This window comes from Triturus cristatus, chromosome 7, assembly GCF_964204655.1.
Source record: "Triturus cristatus chromosome 7, aTriCri1.1, whole genome shotgun sequence".
Lineage (NCBI taxonomy): Eukaryota > Metazoa > Chordata > Amphibia > Caudata > Salamandridae > Triturus > Triturus cristatus.
In genome coordinates, this window is record NC_140590.1 from 229729964 (window position 1) to 229757837 (window position 27874).

The window sequence follows — 27874 nt, forward strand, 5'->3', positions numbered from 1 at the left end:
TACACAGCTGTACCATTGAGCTAACACTACCTATTAAAATATGCACAAAGCATGTTGGGTATGTTCAAACTTTCTGAGGAACTAATCTGTAGAAGCAGACTTAGACGACCTTCCCATAGATCACTCCTCACCTGTCAGTACACACCTATGAGCATTAGTGACTAGACGCTATAGACAATTGCAATCTTGGTGCTTAAGCTCGTCAGACACACGAAACTCCCTATGCACCTCCACAGTTCGCTATGACTCTTGCCCAACAGACCTGAGTGGCCAACCCTTTGATGGCTTGCCAACTCACCTGCTGAAAGCTGAAAGTGAATGCCCATAGAAAAAATTATCTGGGTGCATATAAATACTTAGGAATCACTTCTGTAGAATATCAGGTCTGGAGACGGTAATGCGCGCGATGCAAGATGGCTACTGTGCTCTAACTGCTGCGTCATACCTGTCAAAATGATGATCTTTATGCCAATGAAGAGATGTTTCCGTGGTCTGTATTAATGGGAAATGCCATCCTAACTTCTGGTGCATCTAGTGGTGGGGTGTTTGGCATTTTCTCCTCACTTTCTGCTTCAGGTATAGCCTGCTTTGCTGAAGGGGTGGTGAGGAGGCGGCGAGGAGGCGGCCTTTTCAGCTGTGGCCGTCTCCTTTCTCTCAGCTTATGGACTTCCCTCTTAAAGGGATTTTCGATTTGTGTTAATGCTTCAAAACACGTTTTCCTTCAAATATTAGAGAGGCTTTTCATTTTAAATATGACCTATAACAGTTGCCCTATTTATAATATTCATTTTTCAGAACTACTATTGAATTTGTTCTTTATTTCCTCAAGAACAATACTGCAATACATTCGCTTTGGAAATATATCCAGGCATTATTGTATTCATTATTTGACTCACAATTTATGTAGCTGGCGGTTTTATTACTTTCACCATGGAAAGCAAATCAACAACAGGCCACACAAACAAATAGAAACAAGCTGTCTCACCACCACCCATTAAATCTAAATGTGTAAACTCTCAAGAAACACCATTAAATAAGATTCTGGAAGAAATTCAGGCTATTCATGTAAATACGGATTTTATCTGCTCGGATATTAAACGCATTCAATGAGATATAGCCTCCCTTTCAATGAAGGTAGCACATAATAAAATCAGAATTTATGATGATACTAAAGCCATTTCAGCTATGTCTCCACTTGTGCATCAGATCCATCCCATTCAAACTGCGCTACTTGATCTTGAAAATAGAAACTGTCAATACAACTTGTGAATCTTTAATGTTCCAGAAAATATTGAAGGACAGAGCTGTCATCTCTTCTTAGACATTATTGAAGCTGCTTAGCCTCAAGTTTCCAGATACATTTGAACTTGATAAAGCCCACCGCATTCCTTCTCGTCAAACCAAACCCAGGCAGACTATCTTTCAAGTACTAAGATATAATCATCTTCAAAATCAGAAAGGCTGCACAAGAAATCCCAAATATTCGTCTTTAAGTCAACAAGGTACTCATCTATCAAGATTTTGCAAAGGAGACAGTGAATATACGTCGACAATTCTTGGACTTGCAGGAGATAAGTATGGTCTTTTTGACCCTTCCATAAATCGTATTTGGAAAAATTATATCACTCAGTCTTTTTCCTCCCCCTCAGATCTGACTAAATTTTCAGACCATCACGATCATATTGTCATGGAATTCCAACCTTCAGGCTCTGCTGTATAATTTCTGTTCCTCGTTGTATGTAATTATTATTACTATGGCAGGTACATACAGTGTGTGCAGTCTTGCCTTGTACCGCCTTGAGGTCTTGGTATGTGATCTCCATATGTTGTATGTCATGTTTGTATTGTTTTACATGGGCTACTTTCTTCAAACAACCCCCTTAATCCCTCTCGCTTATTATCTCTCTTTCTTCACCTAAGCTCATCATCACAAACTGGCTGTTTCTCTTAATGTTAAAGGTTCCAGTCAAGAGACAGAAAGTTATAGAATATTGTTAAAAGTTTAATGCTGGCATTTTCTTTTTACAGGAAACTCATATTAATGATAACATTTTACACTTCATGTCTAAAGGATGGGTAGGAGCCGTTGTTTCATCGCCTGATATGGGATGCAAAAATTGAGTGGCTATTCTTTTTTCTCATAAATCCCGCACACATTTATTAACTCATCATCACGATTCTTACGTTTGATTTGTGTATGTCCAAATTAAAGTGGACAAACATATTTTGAACCTTTTTAACATGTACTCTTCCACACTAAATGACCCTTCATTTTGAAAAGATATTACTACTGAAATGGTCAAATTGGATAATATTCCCCTTATTAGTGGGGGGAGATTTTAACCTTATTCATGACCCACTATCAGACCGCTATTAACATTCAAGTTTAGACCCACTAAGTCTTTTCTCCTTTTAAAATCATTTTCTTCTACCACTAAACTGAAAGGTTTTTGGAGACTAGCATACCCAACTGATAAAAAAGGTACTTTCCTTTCCAATGCACATTCCACTTTTGCTAGGATTGATTACCTACTTTCCTCTCGCCACTAATGTCAGATGATTCCTAATCCTACCATAGAACCGCTTACAATCTCTGACCATGCTTTAATCTCTTTGGGCCCGATTCACAGAACTAACTTAAGACAAAATCCTAAACTTACTACTTTTGGTATTCACAGAAGTTAGGATTTTGTCCTAAGTTTGACTTAAGACAAACTTAAGACAGACTTAAGACAAACTTAAGACAAACTTAAGACAAATTTAAGACAGACTTAAGACAGACTTAAGACAGACTTAAGACAGACTTAAGACAGACTTAAGACAGACTTAAGACAGACTTAAGACAAACTTAAGACAAAATCCTAACATAAGTCTGTCTTAAGTTTGTCTTAAGACTGTCTTAAGTCTGTCTTAAGTCTGTCTTAAGTTTGTGAATACCAAAAGTAGTAAGTTTAGGATTTTGTCTTAAATTAGTTCTGTGAATCGGGCCCTTTTATTTTGACCCTGACAAATTTCTGCCCCACTAAACATATGTTTACAACTCGGACATAGCTTTCAACCCAATTGATTCCAAGGAGTTGAATGCTGCCATCAATGAATAATTTTTAAATAATAATCCTGAGGACACATCCAAAATTAACCATTGGGATACATTCAAACACATATCCGAGGTGCTGCTATATCCATTATGGCTCACGAAAATAAACATTTTTATGCTCACTTATCCACGCTAGAGAAGCAGATAACTGATCTTGAAAGACACTTTATCTCGTCAATGGATAATAAATACAAATTTCAGCTTCAGAAAGTAAGATAGGAGTATTAAAATCTATTGAGTTTAAGCGCTGGATTACTTATCTCTAAAGAAAAGTCAAACTTCCATCCCAACTAGGCTAGGCCTGGGCTACAATTCCATTCCGCTCGTGGAAATTGCGATAATTTGACATTTTTGCGTTCTGCGGAGAGTGCGAAAATTTCAAAATTTCCGCAATCCGCATCTTACCGGAATGGTTTTTCCTGCTCGCGCTGTAAAAAAATACATTCTCGCGTGCGCGCGATCCCCTTACCTGAATACCCGCATTCACCGACAAGTTTTCCCGATCCGGTTGCGTTCTCCACGAGATGTTGGATTGTTGGTAGCCATTTGCGCTGTCTCGCAACAGTACGCGCCCGCATTAACGTCATTTGTCACGCGATCACGTCATTCATCGCGTGATCATGTCTTTCTTCTGCATGATCACGAGAGTATGAGATGATTGAGATCTCGCGCCTGTGAGCAACCGCATGGGTAAGTTGGTGAGCCGCGATCACGCAGAAAATACCGCAAACGGGCGGGAAAAAAACTTCCGCGTCTTTGCGATATTTCCACGTGTTTGCGGATATTTTTAACATTTTCACGATAGATTGCGAAAGTGAATTTCACAAATTCCGCCCACCCCTAATCTCAACTCAAATGAATCTGGCTGACTCTTAGCCAACTACTTACGTATTACAAAAGATAAAACTAGAATAGCTATTAAAAAACATGATGGTACTTTGCTCTTTAATACATAAAAGATAACAAGGGAATTTTTAAAGCTTTTTATACCTCTTTGTATCACAAACCTACAGACCTCCAAGATGATGTCATTAATAATGTTTTGGGCACGGCTATTTGCCCCAACTTTATGATATACTCACTTTAGAAAACCCTATTGATATTCATGAGATTAACATAGCAATTAAATCAGTAAACTCAAATAAATCACCTGGACCAGATGGCATCCCGCCTTAATTCCAAAAATGTTTTCAGTCCTAACTGTCCCCATTTTACTTTCATTATTTACTGACTTTCAGATGCCTGGGTCTTTTAAAGGAGCTATCATTGTTTTCATTGTGGAGTGGTGTGGCTCACTGGTTAGAGGCGGCAGACCCGGAAGCAGAAATCGGCCCGGGACAAGGGTTCGATTCCCGACGCGGCAGGGTCATGGACCAAGGTCAGCGGACATGATAATTCTCGCCTCGGTGCCCACTCTAACCATGGATCCCACTCAGCAACTCTGGGCAATAGCTTACTTAATCTACACTTACTGCCCCATCAGTGCCGGGGATGTTTGTCTTCACCTTGGAGATGCCCAGTAGGGACCATTTCACAGGGAAAGCCAGGATGGGTTCCCCAGCAGCACACAGCGCCGGGACACTCTTGGGAGTAGCCGCGCGCTCAACAAATACCCAGTAACATAACATAACAAAACCAAATATAGACTTTGCATTAGTTTCTAATTATCATTAGGCCATGGTGGAGTTTGCTGAGCTCCTCTCTTTTCAGGTCATGCCACTCACGCATATAGTCATGTCACAAAAGTGAAAATGAAAAATAGCAAGCAGTGAGAGACGTGATGATTTTGGGGTCCTTCCTAACCTAGGGAGAGGACCAAGCAGATGCCTTGAACACAAAGAGGACATCATGCTGAAATGATTCGGTGGTGGTCCCATCCTCCTAGGACCACCCCAAGCACAGGTATGGGCAAAAATACAATCCCAACCAAAGGCCCTGCAAAGCATTATGGGACAATATTCTAGAGTGCAGTGAATATTATAGTATCCAATATCAAAACATTCCTCAAGGGGCAGGCTCTCCAGCTCAGCTGAGAGCTAATACTATAATATTCACTAAACTCTAGAATCTCGCCTCATAATGCTTTGTTGGGCCTTTGGTTGGCATTATATTTTTGCCCATAACTTTGCTTGGGGTGGTCCTAGGAGGATGGGACCACCACCGAATCGTTCAGCATGATATGTTCTTTGTGTTCAAGGCATCTGTTTGCCCTCCACCTAGGTAAGGGGTGACCCCAAAATCATCACCTCTCTCATTTACTGATGTTTTTCAAAGTTCCCTTTTGTGAGTTGGTTGTATGCTTTTTAGCATATAATGGTAAAGTTTATTTACCAAAGGGTTGTGGGTACATTAGGTAATTCTATCGCGTAGCGGAGTGGGAATTCTTGCATGAATTCTGTGATTTCGATGAAATGCCTAGTTGTCAAATTTCTGCTACCAGAGCGGAGTTCATTGCCCATAGTTTCTTATTTATGTATTTGGAACACAGATCTGATTTTTCAAGGATTAACAAACAATTGGTTGAGTTCTCATGAAAATTTACAGCACTTGTGGTTTTATGAAAGTAATCACGTAAATGTACATTATGGAGTATTTCAATCAGGTGGGAAATTCGGCAAATGCAACTTTGACACAAATGTTAATTTGCGCATTGACTTCTCTTTTTGTTTCCCTGTGGAGTTTCCATCCCCAAGCTGAATGGAAATGTTCTGTCTTGATTTGGCCATGGAAACTACCTGCGAGGGTGTACGAATACAAAAACCTTGCATTTCTTGGTGGGCAAACCATCTGATCCTACCCTAAATTTGACACTGAGAGTTATGCAAAACTAGTGGAATTTCCACAATATCAAATTACTTTTCAGAGAGTTACATTTTACAGATTCTGGTGCTGTCTTTCGAGATTGAAATTTAACTTTTGCAAAGAAAATGTTAGCACATCTGAGGGAAATGTAACCCTATTATTTCAAACTTGTAATGAGGGCCTTAGAATCAAGCCACGAGAGAACTTGCCGAGCAAAAACATTCTACACTAAGTCCTGCTGATAATAAATCCAAAAGTTATTGCTCACAGATGAAGGAACAATGAATGACTTTATAGGTTCGCTCTATAAGGATTAAGAGAGCTCGAGTTACCTTTAGAGTTTCTTAGGGGCATATTTACAAGCAGGCGATAAAAAATTATCGCCGCTTTTGCGGCCGTTTTTGGCCGAAAAGCGGCGAAAATGTTATCGCCTCATTAGCAAGGCCACGCTAACGCGTGAAACCTTGCTTTAGCGTCAGGATTCCTAACGCCCAGTTTGCATCTCTAATGAGATGCTAAGTGGGCGTTCCTGACCTAACATGACAGGAGAAATGTCGCTAAGCGACATTTCTCCTATCTTCAAGCCCCATGCTATGAAGCATAGCGTCAGGGAAAGTAGCGATAACCCCTGTTAATGCTACTTTCCTTACGCCTGCTTCAGGACTGACTTAGCCATGATATCCTATGGAAGGTGGATATCATGGCCAAGTTTGTGAGTCCCTATCAGCAAGCTAACGCCACATTGCTTGAGATTATCGCTGGGTTTCCAGCGATAATCTCACGTTAGGCAGTTAGCGTGAGGATTTTTATCGCTGAGGAGATAAGCGTTGCTAATAGCACGCTATCTCAGCGATAAAAATCCACGTTACCCGGCGATAATTATCCTCACGCTAAGAGCGCTGACTGCTGAGCGATAATTATCGCCGGGTGTTGCTGATATGCCCCTTTGTCTGTTGTTTTCAGTCACTGGAGACGTTTTTTGCTTCAAAGTCACAGGATGCCTCTCATTATGCTGTTCAGTTCCTTGTGGCTTCATGTTTTCTGCCAGTACTAAAATGGCTGTGTTGATGCTGTCTCCATATCTCTCCCTGTCGTTCTGTCGCTCCGTCTCTCTCTCCAATCATATTTCCATATTTGGGAGAAGCCAGGTTGGCCTTGGTGGACATTTGGAAAGAGGGAGAGTGGGGTGGTGTGTGAGATGTCTGACATCTAGGTTTTCTCTATTGACAGCAACACAGTATTAGATGTAGTTTGAAACAGTCACTAAAGCAGGAACTTGATACTAGCACAAAACAAATTAGGCAGGTGGAAAGTGAAAACTTTAGTTTGCTTTGCACAGAGGTTGTTGTCAAAAATCACAGACTGTTTTGACCTTTTCCAAACCCTTGTATGACCACTTTCAAGCACATAAATAACTGATAACGTTGAAAATAAGATTTTCCTTTGTGGAGCTCAGATATACTACTGAAGGAGAACTGGTGAGAGTCTCTCTAAAGTTTAACTTGATCTCTGTCACCAGTGGCCAGATGTACGACCCACCAATTAGCGAGTCGCAAATTGCATCGGTATTTATGACTCGCGATTTGCGACTTGCTAATTGGGATGCATAACAGTGTCTGAGACACTGTTTGCGATTCCCAATGGGGTTGCAAATTGCATGCCTCATGCATATCAATGAGTCTGTCGCAATTTGAGACCCCATTGGGAATGGCTGGCACTTCTAGGGATGGTGGGCCGCTGGGGTCAGCAGCCCTCCATGTCTGGGACTGCTTTTAAATAAACCCCTTCCTGTTTACAAATGATTTACCACTCTTCTGAGAAGGGTGGTAAACTGCAAGTGTTTTGCGATCCCAATGGCAGTCGCAAAACATTCTTACATAGCTTAAGGAATCACAATTAGGAAGAGACCCCTTCCTAATAGCGAGTCGCTAATTCTATTTTGCGAGTCGCTAATTGGGATTAGTACAAGGGCCACAGGTTTTTTGCGGGCATAAACGGGTCTAAAACGCATTTGCGCATGCAAAAAACATTTGTACATCTGGCCCCAGATCTTTACAACAAGCTTCATTTGAACTCTACTCTTGCTGACCCCAAGGATGGCTACAGAGACTTCCTGTCCCATGGAACCTCTTTCCTAGAGCTGGAGTGTGTCCAATGTCCTAGAGAGAGAAATAGCTGGTGTTCCGTGGAAGGGCAATGTAGCCTGTAACTGGACATTTATTCTGCCTGTTCATGAGGAACGTCCGCCCTGTGCCCAGAGAATGGAGAAAATGCCATGTGCCCAGGAGCTGCTGCAGATAAGCCCAAGGAACGAGTTGTAACTGAACCTCTTGTTGTGGTCCTGAAATGGAGCTTTACTGCAGCATCAACCTAGATCCTGGGAGCACACCATGATGGCCTCTGGTGGCTCAGATGGAGCCAGGCACCTGTTCTTATTCGCTTGCATTGTCTAAAGTTCATTCATTTACCCTGACCATTTCTGTGGACTAGTGGTTTATTTTCAGGCAGTACAGTTCAGAAACAGTGAGCACGGCTTGCATTCTTCTGTTTGTGAGCGATGCTGTCTGAATAAAACACTAACTCAGAAATAGCAGGTTAAATGGATTCACATTACACTCTGGCACTGACCTGAGCCAGCAAGGCCCATCATGATACCGCCCCAGGTGCTGAAGATGCCTTTTCTAAACCATTTGGATAAGTTAAGGTATAGTGAGATCCAATGCATTGCAGTATCTTAAATTCTGAGTTTGTTCAGTCCTCGTAGTAAGGTGGGTTGCTGTACTGTGTCTATGGTGTAAAAGTGGTCCGTAGATGAAGGGTGGTGACATTGGTGGTCTCGAGCTTTCTGTTGTATGTGAATACTGATCTCTAATCTTAACCCAAGAACAAACTGAGACACAAAGATTTCCATAGCAATCTGTTTGGGACATTTCCGTCCACTGTGTTGTTGAAACACCTGAAGCAATCCCTCACATTAGTCATGCACTGATTCTTTTGACTCTTGTGAGCTTTTTTAATCTTTACCTAATAAATATCTGTTGGGAAGTCACCCTTTTGGCCTGTCCTCCCCACTTTTTGTGTGCTGACTGGTACTGATAGTAGCTGACTCTGACTGTGCCCTGAACCCTGCTATTCAGGCCTGGGCCAGAGATACGTTAACCACACACACATGCATTGAGGTGCACTTATAATTGCCATGACCTTACCTATAAGTCCCTAGTAGATAATTGGGCAAGAGGATGAAAAACTAGTTGTACGTGCCTAGTATATAATAGGGCTTGGCAGTTTAGAGACCAGCACCCTTTTTCACATTTGCATGTGTGTACTGCTGAGAGTCTGAGGTCATTTTAAAAGCAGCCCTAAGTTGCAGCACTGTTTTGAAAAAGTACAGTCACTACAAACATGGCTTTGCTGGTAAGGACACTATGAAAGTCATAATCTACATTATTGTTACATATCAGGTCCCACCAAGTTCTCCCATAGGTGTTCCAAAGGTGGGGGGGTCAGGTAACTGTAAGCAGGGTCTCCATAAAAGATGTTTTATCATAACTGTTGAGGACAAACTGCCCATTTTGTGTAGGAAATATCCTGCAAAGACAAATCTGGTGCTGTGGGCACTGTGAAGTATTATTCTACATCATTTCTACATATAAGGCAACACCCAGGTCTCCTCTAGGTGTCCCAGGGGTGGAGAGTTCTGTAATTATTAGCAGGGCCCTTAAACTCTGCGAGGGTGGAATTGCACATTTCATTTTCCCAATTGTTGATACTTAGCCTCAAAGGCCAACATGTCAATATTTTTGGGATGCATAACTATTGCTCTGAAAGTAGGAACTATAATTCAAAAACTTGGGAGAATGGTATTGATAAATCAAACAGATTGCTCTTGTTGAATTTATCCTAACTTAAACAAAAGAAGTTATAACTCTTTCTTGTCTGTAAGCCAAGTCCAGCCTTCCTGCTGTCTTCCCTGATTGGTCAGTGCTAATAGGCTTAGCAAGGCTGCCTTAATTAGGTAATAAGTGGCTTTCAAGGGGAGAGGATATCTGCTGGCCTCTGCAACTACATAGAAATGCCAAGGCAGGGGAGAGTAGTCGTAAAGCATGAGGCTTCAAAGGAGGATGGGACAGGCAGGCAATGCCAGGCCTACCTACCCCCAGTCCCCTGTTCCCCAGCAAGCTAGCACGCTTAAGAAAGGAATCTGCAGATGCTAAGGGGAGGAGAGCTATGTAGATCAGCCACACTGAGAGTTGGTGTAGTTAGCTCTTACTGCTCTGCTGAGATTTCAGCTGTGATAGATTTAGGGTGAATAGTGCTTTCTGGGAGAAGAAGGTGCCACACTTTGGAGGAAGTGGTCATGTTCCTGGATGGCACTCTCCATCCCATTAGTAAGGGGCGCACCGCTCTTGATGCCCAGAAGCTGAGATTAAATATGTGAGTGGTGCATAGCTTCACAGTTCTCTTGCCTGAAACTACAAGAAGAAGGAGGATTGTCCTGCTGGAATCCTGATCTACACCCAAGGGCCTGCCTGGTGAAGACTGCACCTTCTGCACTAGCAGTGCTGAAACAGCGCTGAGGACTTGTTTCAAGAAGGAGTAAGGAGTGGAATACTTGCATCTACAGGTTAGCAGAGCTTAACTGAACCTTCTACAGCCAGGGTCCCCCCTCCTGGATTGCATCCAGTGGAGTTTTATGGGGTCGACCAAGTGCATTGTGGGAAGTGAAGTCCAGGCCTGCCAAGGACCATCTAAGAGATTCCAGACCCTTGGATTTGTGTTTTGGACACTTGGAACCCATGAGGAGACCATCTAGAAGGACCTCCAGAAGTTTGGGAAACTTTGGGAAACTTTTGGAAAAAGCTTCATAAGATGACTGACCCAACCGTGAAAGCCAAGTCGGCCGCCTGCAACTGCAACCCTGCCCGGATTAAATGTTGTTCCCCTGAAGAAGTCTAGAGGTCAGACTTCCAGAGTTTGACTGGATGCTCCCTGAAAGTCAAGCCTGCGAATTTTCTCCAAATCCAAACTGGTAGAGAGCAGCGAGGGCCCTCGGTGGAAAAAGCTCCAGAAACGTTTCTAAATTAGTAGGTACAAATTTGACCCAGGCCTCCCGTGTGGAGTATCCAACCAGGGCTCCATAGTGGTTGACCTCAAACTTTGACTTTGTCTCAGACAAATGTGAGAAGTGGCGCTATTGGGGGCAGATTTACAAGCCCCTTGTGGCACTTTTGCGTCACTTCTAACATGGAAAAAGTGACGCAAAAGTGGCGCAAGGGGCTTGTAAATCTGCCCCTTGGTTTCTAAGCACTAGAAAGTGTTTATTCTTTAAAAAATCATATCTCCGGTTTCCTACTATGGTTTTTAGTTGTTTTAGTTTCATTTTAAAGATAAACATAATTCCTATGTTTATAAATTGGCATGGAATTATTATTGTGTGATGTGTCTTACTTATTTCCTGTATTAGTGTTTTAAAATGCTTTACATGACTGTCTCCAAAGTTAAGCCTTATTGCTCGGTGTCAGCTACCAAGGGATTAGCAAGGGACTAATTCATAGAGACCCTATTTAGGACCCAATAACATGTCTGTGGCCTTGTTTCTGGTGTTCTGCCTACTTACCACTACCAATAAACCACCTTCCAACAATATCCCTTGGAGGAACCTTGCCTTTCAGAAATGGAAACTCTGCATCGTATTTTTCCATTAATTAAGGAGATGGTGTATTAGTGAGAACATCTCTCGTTGGCTCTTCACGTTGTCATTGTACAGCAACCTTACTCTCACCCCACAAACCACTTGCCACTAGAATATCAGAAAATGTTTTCAAATTAGTTGACATCACTTTTTAAATGTTAACAAATCTGTCAACACATATGTACCACTGTTCAGGCTTATTTCTCAATTTTGGAAAATTGTTGGTAAATGCTGCAAGACCGCCTCTGCTCCAGGGTACATGCACATACCCTCCACCTGCTATTGTTCTCAATGGATTAGCTGAAGCTTCTCCCTCATCGTGGGAACCTGATGAAAGACCAATAGCCAGAAGTATATTTTTAAGGGGGGCCCCCAACTGTGAACAAATATCAAAGACATGCTCTATCGGATCATTCTTTCCCAAACACTAGTTAATGTATTAAATGTTGAACTCGAGAATATTGTGGTATAAGATTATTTAGGACAGAATATCAAAAGGTAAGTGCATATAGGAAAGTATAGATTTACTATTCCTAACTCCACATCTACATACCTTGAAAATGTTTATACAGTGTAGGTACATATATGTGGAGTTAGGTAGAGAAAAACTATACTTACCTACCTGTCAACATTTTGGATTTGATAGTCCTTGATAATCTGTCCCATCACCATGTGATTCTAAGTGAAGAAATATATGGATTTTTTAAAGGTACATATTAAAGTGCAATCAATAATCTTTCCACTCCAGCCTTAAATCCTATAAATTCAGGGTGATTTAAACTAGATAGATGTAAGGTTGTAACGTAGGGTAACTTGCAACTTTGTGCTTTTTCTAAACTGTTCAAGCTTTATGAAATGCACTTCTTTTATTAAAAAAATATATATGCGCTGGCGTCAGCTCAGAGCCCTCCCTCCCACACCCCTTACCTCAGGTGGTGCATGTCCATCCTCCACACTCAACATCTATTTGCTGGAGGATGTCCTACCTGAGACATTCTGCATCAGGAAATCATCATCACACCTAAAAGGTCCAAAAAGATAAACCTTACCTCAAATAAAGTTAGGAAACTTCATCTGCTATATAAAGTGGGGAGTTTTCTAATTCTGCCCAACTTTGTTAGGGACGTTTTAATTTGACTTATCACTACTTCAAAATAACATTACAGAGAGCTCGGAGTACCTCCATTAAGAACATTGTGTGAAATCAGTGTTGAAAAGTGTGTTTTAAACATTTTAGGGATGCAACAATGACAAAAACCAAATAGAATTTGGATGCGATTTACAGGCAAACTGGGAACGTGTTGCAGTGAATTTCACTAAAGGGTGGAACAAACAATGGCTAGCTCAAATATATTGGAATCAAAAGCACCAGCCAAAACTGCATGCACTTGAAGTAGGCTCCGGCATTGGCATACACCACTCATAATTACAGGCAGTTTGTGCAAAAGGAGACCTTAGTTGGACATCGACCAGCAAGACAAGTAGGCATGGTAGAGTATAGGTGATTGTGTGAGCCCAGGATGGGTTACTTTTGAGGCCTGCGCCCTGACTGATGACACTAATTCCTCTCCAGCTAGAAGAGCTGTAGATGGGCAGGTGGTATTCAGACAGAATATCGAGTGGGAAATGTCGACTTACACATATTTCGAGAAGGAAATATGGTGACACAGAAATATCGACAGCAAGAATATCGTGGTCAAGAATATTAAATTTAAGGAACGAAATATAGTTTTCAAGAATCTAGAAGTCCTTAATATCATTTGCAAAAACATAGTTGTTTGAAATATCGATTTTTAAATTAGTGTTATGTATTTTAGTTTATATTTTAAATGTATGTAATGTATTTTTTGTATAAGTATTTTTCATGTTTTTAATATATGTGTTACATTTTTAGTAGTTATCAATATGATTCTAATTAAATATTGCGTTTTTTAGTTCCGTAGCGAGTTGTGGGTTAATGGAGAACATGGTGGTAAGTCAAATTGATTTGACTTGGAGAAATTGATTAGCATGTTTCTGTGAGGCAGAGCACTTCAATGCAACTTCCTGCATTTTAATTATTTGTAACTGTTGTGTGTTTTTTAGAACTTGCACAGTCAGGATGGGGAAATTGTTTTTACCTGTTCTGCACACTGACACCAGGCAGCTCTCCAGTCCACCGCAGCCAGTTGGCAGGCTGTTTGAGTGGAGAGGGTCTGCCTGCCTCATTTCTGGCTGGGCACTCACCGTCATTGCAGTGGTTAGCCTTCCAGCTTGAAAGGCTTCCGGGGGTATAAATCCACCGCGTTTGCGGCCGTGCAGCGGGCCCGCCGCCGGCACGCCCAAGGCAAGCTTGTCTGTGCTCGTCCGCGCCTGAACGCTGCCGGCTGCCTGGAGATGCTGCCCATTTTCAACCTGGCCCGTCCTGCCTGCAGGCGAGTATACTCAAGAGAGAGTCTGATGCATTTGCGACAGACGGTCCCCAAATGTTTAGAGAGGAGACTGACGCCTTACACAGTAGAGTCCTTCTTAGAGAGGAATTCGCCTTACTGTAGCCGTCCATCAACTGACATGACCCACACTGCAGGCACTCAGAGGTCCAACCAGTTGGGTCACCAGGTGGGACACTCCCAGGCTGAGGAGTTGGGGAAGCAGTTGGGAGGGGAATTATCAGCCCCCCTGCAAGGACTCTACCTCAATGTCTGATCTCTTCCCAAACACATGGCTGAAATTTGGGAGTTATTGGATGACATCAAACCAGATATATGTCTATTTACAGAAACCTGGCTAAATAATGAGAATACTCCCACGCTAGCAATGGCCTTTCCGGCAGACTACTCTTTCGTGCGTTTAGACAGAGTAGGGAAGAGAGGTGGAGGTCTAGCAATTGCAATATGCCCTCCGTACCATGTCACAATCTTGGACAAGGTCTTTTCCCCCAATCTAGAGCTACTGATTTTCAGAGTGCAGCAAGCAAATATCACTGAATCGACAGGAGCTCTAGTGTACCACCCTCTGGGTAGTGAGAAAAGAGAATTCTGCACATCTCTTTCAGAAAGACTGGCCCCTTTCATACTGCAAGCAACTAAATTCTTATTAGTAGGGGATTTTAACCACCATCTGGAGGTTCATACAAATAGTGATTCAACAAATCTGCTTGCAACTATGGAATCTTTTGAGCTTTTTTCCAGAGTAACTAGCCCAACCCATCAGGCAGGACATGTACTGGACACTATTTTTTCAAATATGCCAGACCTAAGAGTAGACCCTCCATTAGAGGTGGACTGGACAGATCACTCAGCACAACGTTGCTATTGGACCCCGCTGAGGTCATCTGAACGTCTGAAACCTCGCACAGAATCACGTAGAGCCTGGAAAGGAGTAACAGCCTCAGCGTTCAGCAGGCTCTATACCCCCCCCCCCCTGTATTACTCAGTGAGAATGACTGTAATATAGCCTTAGAGCTATTTGAAGCCTCTATTATAGAGGTTCTCGATGTAATTGCACCTGTGAAGAGGGTAAGAATTCAGGCCAGAGTAGGCCCTGCGCCATGGTACACTGCCACACTAAAAAAGGAGAAGGCTGTATGTAGATCATTAGAAAGAAAGTGGAGAAAGTCCAAATCAGCAGCAGACAAACGCTGTTATTGTGAAGCCCATAGACGGTATCTAAATACCTGCAATACTGCCAGGAGAGTCCATCTAGGTATCCGGATTATGGAGGCTAAAGATTCATCACAGGAGCTTTTCACTATTCTAAGAGAATTTACTTGCCCGCTGGCCAATATCCCGCCCCTGCCAGCAACACAGGAGTTTTGTAATCATCTAGCGTCCCATTTCTCCAATAAGATTGACACCATATATTGCTCCTTCGGGACAACAGAGGATATCTACGACAGTCAGGCTGCTAAGGCAATCCCCGGCTCACCCAGCCTAAATGACTTTCCCATTATCACGGGAGACCAGGTTGCCTTACTGGCTAAGGCCAAGTCAGGATCGATTTTAGACCCTCTGCCACCTAGGGCTATGAACGAGCTTACCCCTATCCTGGCAGATACTTTGGGAGACATATGTAATATCTCCCTAGCTACAGCTACAGCTACCTTTCCTCGCAATTGGAAAGTATCGCGTGTTAAACCTCTGCTGAAAAAGGCACTAGCAGATCCTACAAAACTATAGACCTATTTCTCTTCTCCCATGTTGGTCCAAAATCATGGAAACTATAATAAATCGATACCTCTCTAATTATTTAGAAGAGAATAAGATATTGGACCCCTCTCAGTCAGGTTATCATGCATCATATAGCACGGAGGCAGCCTTGCTTGAAGTCACGGATACCCTTAGGATGTCGCTCGATGGGGACTCTCTAGCTATGTTGGTGCTGCTGGACCTGTCGGCGGCTTTCGACACCATCTCCCACAATATCTTGTTAAACAGGCTGAGGGAGATTGGTGTCGGAGGCTCAGCCCTTAAATGGTTTCAGAGTTATCTCTCTGATAGAACCCAATCTGTCCAATTGGGTCCTATATGTCATCTTCAGCTGCAGTGGACAAGGGGGTACTGCAGGGCTCCATATTGAGTCCCACATTATTACTATATGTTGCCCCCCTGGCCTCAATCATCAGGAACTGTGGGTTTGAAACTATATCTTACGCTGATGATACACAGCTGATTGTACATATAGATAAGGATCCTGCCGAAACGAAAGCTAAGTTTTCAAAGTGCATGATCAACATAGCAGATTGGATGAGGAGACATTTTTTACAACTAAGGGGCATATCAACAAGGCGGCGAGAATTTTTATCGCCGCTTTAGCGTCGATAAAGCGTCAATATTTTTATCGCCTTTTCAACAAGACGACGCTAACTGGATTTTTATTGCCTTCCAAGCCAGCGATAATTATCGCTAATGACATGCAAGGTAGGCGTTCCTGACTGAAATTTCACGAAAAAAGTCGCTAACACAGCTGCTCCATATTAACAAGGTTATCTCCAAAACGCTTAGCTACAAAAAAACGCACGCTAACTCCCGCTAACTCCAGTTTCTAACACCTGATAAAAACCTGACTTAAACTGGAGATAAGTGGGTGTATATAAGGGAGAGTTGGCCCGAGCTTCCCAGAACAGTCACAGAAGCCATGGAGATAGTCATCCTGCAGCTCGGACTCCCACCAATGCAGCAACAACAACCACCAACGCCAATGCCACCACCACCAGGGCCACCACCACCCATGCAGTGATGAAGAAGACAGCGCTCACTGCGCAGACGTGTCTACCTCACAGACTTATGGCCAGAGGAAGTCATAGCCCACTACAGGCTCATAAGGACATCCATCCAGCACATCCTGACCCTCATTGCCCACAGGCTGACGCCACCAACACAGCGGACAACCAATATCCCTCCGCAGACAAAACTGCTCGCTGTGCTGCACTTCTTGGCCTCTGGGACATTCCAACCAACAACAGCCAGAGTCGGTGGAGTATCACAGGCATCCTTCTCAACCTTCCTCCCCACTGTCTTGGATGCCATACACAGCCTGATTCCGCAGCACCTATACTTCCCCAACACTGTGCAGGAGCAGACTGCCATCAAGCAAGGATTCCATGCCATTGCCGGCATACCACAGGCGATTGGTGCAATTGACTGCACACATGTACCATTTGTGCCCCCTGCGGACAGCGAACACATCTACCGCAACAGGAAGCACACCCATTCAATGAATGTGCAGGCAATAGTGGACCACCGCAGACTGTTCACAAATGTTGTTGCCAAATTTCCAGGGAGTGTGCATGATGCATTCATCTTCAGACAATGCATCATAAACCAGCGCTTCCAGGATGGCATATATGGAAATGCATTGCTTGTCGGTAAGTACCAACAGAACACACCACATGCACAAAAAACACTATCATGTTGACCCATCTAGAGGGAGGATGTAAATACATTGCCTAGGTACTGATTGGGGGGTGCGCACAAAATGCATGGGCACATGTTGATGTATTGTGTATGAGGATGAGGTATTCAGGCTCCACTGTGTAGAGCATGGCTACTCACAGTATGGCCCACGTGCTGCCAGCGGCCTAGCAAGACTTTCTTGTTGGGCCGTGGACCTTGCAGACATTGTACCTGTGTGCCATGTCTGCAGATTTCAGAAGAGTGCCACCAAACACTGCCGCAACAGCGCGGACTCCGAGAGACTCTGCACCATGGGGGCTGTGCGAGTCCAGCGATAGACAGAGTGGAGATGCATGTGCACCAAGAGGTGAAACACAACAAAAAATAGTTAACAAGTAAATGGTCCATGAAAGACCTGTGAAGTACTGGGGTGTGGCTGTGTGTGTGCCCAGGAAGCTGTCCCAGCCCAGGCTGCCAGGGGGGGAGGTGACAGAAGGTGACAGAGGGAGAGAGAGGCAAAGAGACACAGGGAGGGAGACAGAGAGATGAGGGTGACAGAGAGAGGGAGACCGAGGGTGACCGAGGGAGGGAGACAGAGGGAGGGAGAGATAGAGCAAGGGAGGGAGAGACAGAGCGGGGGAGGGAGACAGAGAGAGGGAGGCAGAAAGAGAGAGAGAGAGAGTGAGAGAGAGAGTGAGAGAGAGAGTGAGAGAGAGAGATGTGTGTATGCCAGGTCTGGTGGCTCAGTGACCAAGGGTGTGCGCACCAGGGGCCTGTGTCCAACCACATGGTCAGTTCCCTTACTCACTAGCCCTGCCCCCTTCCACACTGACCCCGCACCCACCTGTGTGCCACAGGGACACAAACCACACAGCAACTTTGGGACCAGAGAGAAAGGATGTGAGTACCCATGGTGTAGAGTAACCCCCAGTACCTGGCTATCCATTTAACTTATTAAAGTCATCTGGACTGGTATCCCACTCCGGTGTGTGGTCGCATGGTTAATGAAGATGACATGTTGCAGTACTTGTTGCCGGTGACCTATTAGGGTGACCCACCGTTTCACAAGTACTCACACATGTACAATCAGTGTGTCAAGTCTGCGGTCTGTCGTGACCAAGGTTGTAACAATGCACTTTGATTGTTGGAAGTGCAGAGTGGGACAAATATGCATGCATAGGCCGGAAAATTTCTCATTAAACCACCATCCTGCGCCATTGGTGTTGACTGCAGTGTTGTTGGATGCTGCTGTTGATGGTGTCACCTCCTCTCTCACTCTGCCACAAATATTTCTCAGCCTCAACCCTGTCATATGGTGTGTCATGTGGTTGCCCGATGAGTAAGTGGATGTGTATTCGGTCACTACTTGTGTGTAGTAATTGACATTTCAAATGCTAATCCATTACAAATGCTAAGAAGTGTGCAAAGGTGAGCCGTGCCATGTGTATCAGCTTGGGGAAGTGTGTGGACAGTCTGATCTTGTCGAAGAAACCACATATTGAAAATGATTGTGAGAAGTTGTGTCATGTGAGTCTAATGCTCTGCTAGTGACAGATGACGCAGGCCAGTAAGTTCACGTGGTGTCACAAGTCATTGTTAATGGTGTGTGCCAACCTTCACTGTCCCCATTGGGCCCTGAAGGTGAGGTGGCTGTGGTCTGTTCCTCCGTATTACCTTGGGACATACAATTGCGTGGCTTGTGTGGTGTCACAGGTCTGCCATCAGCATGAGATGCATGTCTGAATGTCAGCTGTGCCATGTGTGTCCAAAGTCATTTGAACATTCACATGGCAGTGACTGCAACGAGTGTGGATCAGTGCCATGGCTAGATGTTTGGAGAGCCAGACTGCCTGTCGATGTCTGTGGTTATTGTGCAGGCATCATTCCCATTTTGGACACTTGTAGTGACACTTATGCAACCGTGCAGCAAACACCAGCAAAAAGGATGGTTGGAGAATCAACACTGAGGCAAGGTACTCAGCATTGATGCCGCTAAATAGCTAGAAGCAACACATGTCTCACCTAAGTCAAAAAATAGCAAAAAGAACAATCGCAAAATATGTCAACACTCCCAACATAGTATGCCTAATGAATCATGTACACATCTCCCTATTACATCTCATAGGTGATCAAGGATATGCTCTCTGCCCGTGGATGATGACACCAATCCGAAACCCCACCACCCAGGCACAGAGGAAGTACAATGCTGCACATCGACGCCCACGTGGGATCGTACATTTGGCGTGCTCAAGTCACGTTTCCGGTGCCTGGACATTACAGGTGGCAAACTGCTCTACAGCCCAGAAATGGTCAACAAAATAATAATAGCATGTTGTGTATTGCACAACATTTGTGTCCGCACAAATGCGCCCTGGATCGAAGTGCCTGCAGCACCGGCCAATGACCAAGATGATGAAGAAGATCAAAGAGGTGGCCCACACACCACTGCCAATGCTGCTGGAATTGCCCGAAGGGCGAGGATAATAAACAATTATTTCACTTGAGCACATCACGTTGTGACTGACAAAAACAAAGACATGTATATGGAAAATTGCCTCAAGAACTGTTTGTGACAATAAACAAATTCAACACACATACCCTGTCTGCAAGTTACTTTCCTGCATCAGTATATCACTATGAAATGTTACCATTGTACAATAATTGCAAGAAAGACTCCAAAATGACAATCCTTGTGTGTATGTTTCAGCATCACAGAGAGTTAACAGGGTGTCAATCGTGCACAACTTGACTTTACAAGGAGTAAAATCTGGCACACAATTCCTCAATGGTTGTGTCAAATAGCATGCAAACCATGATTCACAGGGTGTACTTATCATTAAAAATGGAAACTTCATGTGTTTGTAAGTGCCAAATAATTAATTTTATGGTTAATTCGGTGTTAAAGTTTCAGGACAAATCTGAAATTTGGGCATGGAATGTTGCTCAAATCTGAGAAGTGGGTGTTGAATGGTGCTTAATTTGGAAATATGGGTCCTAAAATGGGTGCAAATGTTAAATTTGGGTGTGAAATGGTGCCAAGCATGAAAATATATCTCTGCATGCATCCAAGACATTGAATGAGCCACCAGCAGAGCTCACATGCACACCATCTCTGGACACCTTCAGGAAGACCGTCAAGACCAGTCTCTACTTTGAACAAACAACAGACAAGACTAACTATCTGACCATCTCCCTGCACCTCGTGGTAGACAAAGTCACTGAGAGACCCATGAACACCAAGCTGACACATGCCAGACACCACCACAAGGGGATACAAGGAAAAGCCCTCTCCTGGAGTACATCATGGAGCGTCACTAACACACACGTTTTGCAATATGCACATGTCCCCACTCACTGCCATTGCTAGACAGCACGGGGTAAGCATATCATCTCACACAGACAACACACAGCTCAAGAGCAACACAGAAGACAAAAAAGCCAGCTCCCAGGAATGAATGTCGAAACTAGCAGATTGAATGACACACCTCGGCATAAAGATCAACTGTGAGAAGACTGACCTCCTCATCTCCGCTCCATCCACATCCGCATGGGACACCCTCTGGTGGTTGACAGCCCTTGTGAGCCCGCCCTCACTGACAGACCATGCACGCAAGTTTGGCATCATCCCAAGTACACCATCATCCTGCCCAGCAAGATCTACTCCATTGCATGCTACAGCTACCTACAGACCAAACCTAATCCATCACAACGGATAACCCCAGGAAGCATAAAAATTGGCCAAAATGCACTCATCCACAGCAGACTGGACTACTGCAACAAAATCTATGCAGGGAGATACAAAACACCACTACACAAGTTCTAACACAGCATGAAAGCGGCAGACACACCTGTCTTCAGAAACCCACATCCCAAACACAAGAGGCAACACATACAGAACATCCAATGTAGCACCAAGAAGGAGAAAGTAAGCCGCTAACTTCTCACACACACATTCAATTCACTACACATCATCAGCCACAAAGACATCCATGACAGAGTCAACCTCAACATCCCCAAGAGGAACAGCTGCTCTGACAACCTTGCCCTTGCAGACTCGACCAGGATCGGCAAATCACAAGGCAGAGTGAGAGCTGCCCCCTACGCCGCAAGCAAAGCCATGGATGAGATGAAAGTCAAATTCCCACATTCTCACACCCAGCATGCTAACATGTGGAACAACAAGACATGTCTATTTGGATGAGTTGGAGCTGCACTCCTACACCCCCACAGCGCATTGGGAGCCGCACGTGTGAGTAGGGCACATCATGCACACCCTTATTGTCGGATTCTTATGCACACATACTCATCACCTACAGACCACCCCAGGGGAGTACTACCCTTACAATTCACATCCCTTTTTGTAATGAATGTCTGTGAAATTACACAAAGATGTGGGGATGAGTAATGTCACATGCCATTTTGGGTGTTGACTGTCTGGGAACATAAAAGGTAGTCTGTGTATACCCCTGAGGAAGTGTTGCCTATGGAACAACAATTCCCATTCTGTTGTGTGCAGTGGGATACACAGTACCTGGGCTTTCAACTTGCTCTGACTCTTGCCTGTACAGCGAAGCTCAAATATCCAACACTGTTGGATGAGATGGATATGGCGCTGGACGCCTGCTTAAAAGTGAGCCTCACATGGTTTCGAGTAGGGGTGGGCGGAATTTGCGTAATCGCGTTACGCAAATCTCCGCGAAACGGTAAAAAATCTCCACGAACACGCAGAAATTCCGCGAACACGTGGAATTGCTTGTTCGCGATGCTTTTTTCCTGTTCGCAATCGCTGTTTGCATGCTCAGGGAGAAATATCTTGCGAACACGCATTTTGGGACCGCGAACAAGCAAAAAATTTCACAAAGTCGCGGAAAGCAGAATTTTGGGCAATTTCGCGTTCTCCACGGAACGCGAAATTACCCAAATTCCGCAAATTCTGCGAGCGGAACGGAATTTACCGCCCAGGCCTAGTTTCGAGGCACAGTGGGAGGGTAAATGTTGAGTCTTCCATGCATTTCGAAAGTATGTCAATTTGGACACATGGTGTCGCACCACCGTGCACTCACACAATTGCAAGCCATCATAACTAAGTCTGTCAGGGAGGGCAAGCGGACTTGCCTCCCACATGTGCAGCTTACACGGCCGAAAATTAAAGGCTGCCTGGGATTGCCCCTCATTGGTGGCTACTAACAAGCCACATGCCTCTGATATATAGTTGAATGGAATAGGCTGCTATGGGAGAAGCAATGGAACTTCATGGACCAGTCTGTGGCGGGCAAAATCATCTGGATCTAACTGTGGCTAGCCCATAAGCACTGGCCCTGGGGCTTGTACTCTTTGCCGGTTAGGGCGCCCACCCACAAGGTCTTGGGCAGGGTGACAGTATGGAAGGGGTGGCCCTTTATCCCCTCACCGACAAACTACAGTGTTGATAACCCGGACTTGCCCCCGGGTCAGGAATCTGCGATATTCCATCGCTGTCAAAAACTGGGCTGCAAAAGCATAGGGCCTATCTTTGATCCAGAATAGCATGTGCCATATCTGTGGCACATACAGGATTCTGAATTTCCCGATGCTGTTGTTTACTCAAAATGCCAAATAACACACTGGGTCACTGGACTCTACGTTGGTTACGTCATATGCAAAGTGGTCAGCGCGTAAGGAGGACAAACATTCCCTCATATCTGAGCTGTACGAAATGCTCATCACCACTCTGAGTGGTCAGTGCACAAAAGTGCAGGTTTTGATGGAAATGTAGCTGCGGAGGCCAACATAAGCCAAGGAATGGGAACGTATCCTGTGTTGCGCACACCACACTGTACACAGTGTAGCGGGGGCTGGAACCCCCTACAAGGTTTGCTCTCATTGTTGTCACACACCTGTGCAACTACATGTCTGGTATAACAGCCGGCCAGATTGCTGCTGTTAGGGATGCAGGGTGACTGGTACCCTCGTGCACTTACTCTGGCATTGTCAAAAATTGTAGAGATATTGGGGTGAGTCCTTAGATAACATAGATACAGCGTGCGACATTGCAATGCCCGGCGCACCGGAGTACATTCTCCTTGGCCTCTACATCCGAAGGCCTTCTCACTAACATCCCTCAGGACTAGGCAAGTAGTCCCAGCGTTGCTGGCGGACAGGCCGGTTATCCTAGCACAGTGGGGGACAATGGCAGTTCCAGGGCTCCTGTTCTGGTTACAAAGTCTAAGGAACCTATAAGCTCTTGAGCGCCTGTCTCGGTCTGCAGAGGGAAGGGTGAGAGAGTGTTTTCCCTTTGTGACTTCATTGTCGAGAGATATGAGGGAAGTCACATGCCCAAAGTACTTGCAGGTCTGACGCATACCAACGATGGGGCAATCATCCTCCGCCAGTCACACAGTGGATTGACGAGGGGGCTCCCTTACACACATATTGTGTATGCTTACTCTCATCTAGGTAGGCTGAAACTATTGCAGAAGGTGGGGTTGTGGGAGGGTTATTGAGGGAGGGATGTCTTTTCACCCTTTTTCATGATTGTTCCACTTCTCTGTTTTACATGGTTATTCATTGGAAAACGGAAGACGCTCTTAGTGGCTTCTTTGCTCTTCCGGTATGCGTCCGGCCTCCGGGTGGCGGCTTAAACGCTGTGTAAATGCACACAATGCGTGCATGTCCGACATCCGGATGTAGCCAGCAAGCTGGGTTGCCAACATTAGCCTGCCTTCCTCTAAAAATAGATAACCCTCAAATGGAGTCTGCCGTCATTGTGCAAACCTATCTTCACATTGTATTAATGTGCAGTGACCAGAGTATTGGCCTGAATGTCCATCATTGCCATATAAATTCCAGGATGTGAGATTCTCATCGCAAACACGATGATATAACCCCCGCGCATTTAAAGGCACATGGCTGGACACACTCCCCAATACGGTATCAGCATCAGGCCAGTAGCAGCCTCTTAGCGTGAAGAAACCCATTGAAAGCTATGAAACATGCCGCATACACATTACAGTAAGCATATTGACATTAGCGGGTCCTTAGCGTGCAGATTCTGGTCCCATGTATGCTGCATGATTACATTAGCTGCCCCATAGCGTGCAGATTTTGATTGCTTTTCATTAAACTGTATGCATACACATTACAGTAAGCATATTGACATTAGCGGGCCGTTAGCGTGCAGATTTTCATCGCATGGATGCTGCATGATTACATTAGCAGCTCCTTAGCGTGCAGATTAAGATCACTTTCATTAAACTGTATGCATACACATTACAGTAAGCATATTGACATTAGCGGGCCCTTAGCGTGCAGACTTTGATCGCATGGATGCTGCAGGATTACATTAGCTGCCCCTTAGCGTGCAGATTATGATCGCTTTTCATGAAAACGGGCCGCATACCCATTACAGTATCAGCCAGAGTACAGTAGCGGCCCCTTGGCGTGCAGTTTCTTGTCGCTTTCTTAAAAAAAAATTCTCTAACACACAGGAAGTGATCTATGCCTGCTTCCTGTCTCCATGTGTGTGGCATTCACTTGCACTTTCTCTTTTGAGCACATTGTGTTGGATTTGGATGAGTGAGGAGGTGTTTTTGGTATTGTGCTGGTGGAGAGTGTAGTTTGGAGTGTTGCTGTGTTGCTGTGTCCTGTCTAACGTGTTTTTTGGATTTTTTCACATTTAATTTACTTTCTACTGTCTACTGTTCTGAGTCTTGTTGTGTTTTGTGTGGGGTTTTTTACTATTGTCCTCCTTGGGTTTTCTGTTTTGTATTCTTGGGTTGAGAACTGGGGTGTGTGGAGATGCCGGTGGTGGGCAGGTCAGGGCGGATGTCTGAGGAGGCATTGTGGGGCTTCCTGTAGCTGGTACGGTGCTACCTGCCTCTGATGCTGGAGAGGGGAGGGCGCATCCTCCAGGGGTATGGTGTTGCAGTGCGCAAGTTGTGGTGGGAGCGCGTGCGGGCACAGATGCTCCGCTGCTTTAAGGTGACCCGGACCGTGCGCCAGTGGAAGCACCGCTGGCAGGATATACTGGCGCGGGAGGCGGAAATGCTCGATCACACCGGTGTCCAGCCTGGCATCCAGGGTGGTAAGTGCCAATTCCCTTGTTGTCCACAACTAATGTTACGTTCATATATGAGTGACGTGTATGAGAAGAAGATAAGGGGGCATATGTCTCAAAAACCGGATTTGCGATTCACAAATAGCGATTTTTAGAAAATCGCTATTTGAGAATTGCAAAACGGCATGTATGTAAAAATTTGCACATATTTATCAAATTCTGAATATTCCTTAATTGCAATTAGCAAATTGCAAAATCGCAATTAAGGAACACCTTCCCATTCATTCCTAAGGGCCAGGAGGCCCATAGGAATGAATGGGAAGTCATTCTCAAATCGTGATTCCCAATTTGCTAATCGCAAAATCTGAATAATTTCAAAGGTGCAAGGGTGTCATGATGATACCCTGATGCACCCCTGAAATGAGCATGTGTGCGCATATGGCGCACATACATGCCATAAGGGCATGAATGTGCGCCACATGGCACCTAGAAAAATGCCAAAAAGTGCTTTTTTATAAGAATTTGCAACATACCACCAACTTGACGTTGCTGGTAATTTGGAATTTCTTAAGGAGAAGTCGCACAACTTGGGTGCTTGTTACATAGCATTTAAAGAATCGCAATTTGCGATTCCTTAAATGCTTACGCCAAATTTACGAAAATGCAAAAATAGCGATTCCTTATTAGTGCGATGCGAAAAAGGCTCATACATCCAGTTTTGAGATTTTGGATTCGCAAACTCTGTTTTCTTACGAATCGCAGCGTTTGCGAATACAAAATCGCTTGATACATATGCCCCAAGATGTTTTAATGCTGTTCCAAGACCGTGATACTGTAACAACGTGGTTAATGCAATGCGACTTGCGATAAATACTTGCGCATGATGGCCTTGACCTTGAATTTGCATGACACACTCTTCCCACTACAGTGTGTGCAACAGTACGGAAGGTGTTGGGATAGTCTATCAAAATACTCATTATTGATGTGCGCCATGCAGTGCAAGGTGGAGTGACGATTGGCGTTGCAATGACCGCGTAGAGTAACTGTGCCACTGGAAATACCACATAGGAATGTAGATCCCCGGTGTCAAACATCCCAAAACACACATGCCTAATGTGAGCGAATACTCAGCAGGAAGGGTTGCAGGGGCATGGCGGTGTTTGCATGTTGAAGTATATCAAGGGGTGAATCTGTCGAAGAGCAATGTTCAGAGTTAGTGCTTGGAGATGGGGAGCAACGCTGCCTGTCAGAGGTGTAGCGGAAGTGTGCCACAGGCCATATCTGCAAGGTAGGAAAAGGAGCAGACTCACAATCAGGTCCCTCTGGGGCGGGGAACATGGCACAGGCCAGCTGGTTGGATCGTCGGGTCCTTTGATGTGCCATGAAAATAGAGTTGGATGTTAAGGTATGTTTGGCCAGTGTTGTGGATGACTGTGTGATCCTGGGTGCACATCTTGAATGTGACTCGAGCTTTGATGTGGAGACAGTGGAGTGTGCGCAGGTGGTGGGAGGTGTGACAGGGTCCTGGCAGTATGATGATCAGTCCTGTGGTTGCATTTGAGATGTCCTGCATCTTGCGGTTGTGGTCCATGTTAAATATGTCATGGACTGTGTTGCCATAGTAGGGTGAGCTATTGCACAGGGCATGAGTGAGTGTCTATGAGTGAGTGTCTATGTGTGTCTGAGTAGGAGTCATTTGAGTGTCTGACATAGGAGGCAGAGTGTGTGGAAGCACGATGATGAGACCGGATAGATCTTGCAATTATCTTGGACATCGGAGTCCATGATGGATTACATGTCGGGTGCTTGGGCCGTGTTGGGGTGTGGGTCCCCATGCCATGTGAGGAGCATGTGTAATTACATGCGTGGATGTTTTGGTGCATGATGGGTACTTTTCATTTGTTATTGCTCACTTGTATGCAGCTCTTTGACATTCATCTAGTAAGCTCTGCCATGGATTTGCAATACTTTTGTTTGCTCTAGTTGTGTGGGCTGGATGTGTCGAGGAGGAGTTGGCAGTTGTATGCCTATGATACAATGTTGAGTCCATAGCTAATCACGATTGTGGCGTGCGGAGACATGTAGATGTGAAAGATTGTAGGTCTGAATGAGGATCTCTGGGGGACTCCACGGCTGGTTGTTGGAGGCTCCAAGACAACAGAGGGGTGTCTGACCCACATGTATGTACGTTGAGGAAGGAGCGAATCCAGTTGAGGGCCTTGTCTTGGATCCCTTTCTTGTGGAGTCTGCATATTGGTGGCCTTTGTGAGACAGTGCTGAAAGCCGCTGCGATTGGTCAAGGATGATGAGTAAAATGGTTTATTTGCGCTCCGTGTGGATGAGGTGCCTTGATATTGGGTGAAACAACTCAGATG

At 44.6% G+C, this 27874-nt stretch overlaps 1 long non-coding RNA gene across 1 annotated transcript in view; it reads left to right on the top strand.

Moving 5' to 3' along the window:
• The window catches only part of LOC146809278 (uncharacterized), a 43352-nt gene that overhangs the window by 12945 nt on the left and 2533 nt on the right, over positions 1–27874 (top strand). The gene's annotated exons all lie outside the window — the stretch shown is intronic.